Source organism: Gracilinanus agilis, chromosome 6 (genome assembly GCF_016433145.1).
Source record: "Gracilinanus agilis isolate LMUSP501 chromosome 6, AgileGrace, whole genome shotgun sequence".
Taxonomy (NCBI): Eukaryota; Metazoa; Chordata; class Mammalia; order Didelphimorphia; family Didelphidae; genus Gracilinanus; species Gracilinanus agilis.
This window is the reverse complement of record NC_058135.1, coordinates 298,610,694-298,612,065: the sequence shown is the minus strand read 5'-3', so window position 1 is coordinate 298,612,065 and position 1,372 is coordinate 298,610,694. Positions and strand designations below refer to the sequence as shown.

Here is a 1,372-nt window from a genome sequence, read left to right as displayed (position 1 = left end):
AGAGTCCTCTGCTAGAGGAGCAACAGGGCCCGACCCCAGGTCTGGGCAAGCTCCCCCCCCCTCCTTCCCCTGGGCCTGCCCTGCTCCTCTGTGGGCTCACTCCTCAATCTCTGCATATCCCGTTGCCAGCCCCCCCCCAGCATCCCTCGTGCCCATCCTCCAGGGAGACCTCCAGAAGGCCCGGCTCGCCATGACTGTCCCCCACTCCAAGCTCCCTTCCCAGACATCCCCAGGCCCTGGTGGGCGCCCCCCCCCAGGCCAGAGACCCCCGGCTCCCTGGGGGCCTCCCAAAGCGGCTGGAAGGCCTCTAACCTGGAGTCCCAGCCAAGGACCCGACACGTGCAGGAGCCTCCCTCCCTGCCTCGGTGTCAGTCTTCCGGGGGGGCCCCCCAAACTCTCCAGGCTGGGCCTTCCAGGCCCTCCTAGTGGCGGCCACAGCTTACCTGGGGCTGGAGAAAGGGAAGAGGGGCGAGGAGGGTGCGCAGCAGCTGCTCCCACCTAGGCCAGGGCTGCACTCAGCCCCGTGACTCAGGCTGCCCCGCCTACCAGTCTTCCCCCAAGGCCCCACCCAGGTTCTCTCAGCCTGCTTCCCTCCTGGGACCAGGCCAGGGCCTCCGAGCATTGGCCAGAAAAGTGAGGAGAGCAGAAAGGGGGAGGGGAGAGGGGCAGGGGGACAAATGGGGGGAGAGGAGAGGTAAGAAAGGAGAGAGGCTGAAGAGGGGAGGGGAGGGGAGGGGAGGCCCACACCATCCTGATCTCTCCCTCCTGGGCCTGCCACTTCACCCTGCTGGATGGCTGTCACCCAGGACCTCAGATGCTAAGCTGCGGTGTGACCCTGGGCAAGTCCCTTAAGTTCTGCCTCAGTTTCCTCATCTGTAAAATGGGGTTCATAGTTCTAAGATGGAATTCTAGCTGAGGGAGCCTCAGAGGTCCTTGAGCCAAACCCCAATCGTCTTACAAAGGGGGAAACTGAGGCTGGGAAGGAACAGTGAAACCCCTGGAGTCTCCGGTGACAGAGACTGGGCCTGAACGGGCCCTTCTAGGAGGAGGAGGAGGCCGAAAGCCGGAGAAGATCTAGGGGGCTCACGGTCAGGAAGCCCTGCCTCGCCTGGATGCCGCCTGCCTCAGTTTCTCCCCCTGTAAAACGCGGTGGACAGCCCCCGCAGAGCCCCTCCTCTTTTGGGCGCGCCCCGTGGCCTGGACCTGCCGCAGGTGGCTGTTCGGACCCCCACCCTCTCGCCAGCCCCGGGCTGGTTACCATGAGAGCGCCTGCGCCGGGGGAAGGGTCCCGCGGGCCGGGGAGGCGGCCCTGGCCACCGCGGCCCCCGCAGCCCCCGCAGCCCCCGCAGCCCGTGCATGGTGCGCGCCCAGC

General features: G+C 66.5%; 1 protein-coding gene across 2 annotated transcripts in view; it reads left to right on the top strand.

Annotated features, from left to right (window-relative positions):
- LOC123252044 (USP6 N-terminal-like protein) overlaps nucleotides 1–1,372 on the top strand; it is a 33,479-nt gene that overhangs the window by 119 nt on the left and 31,988 nt on the right. The window lies entirely within an intron of this gene.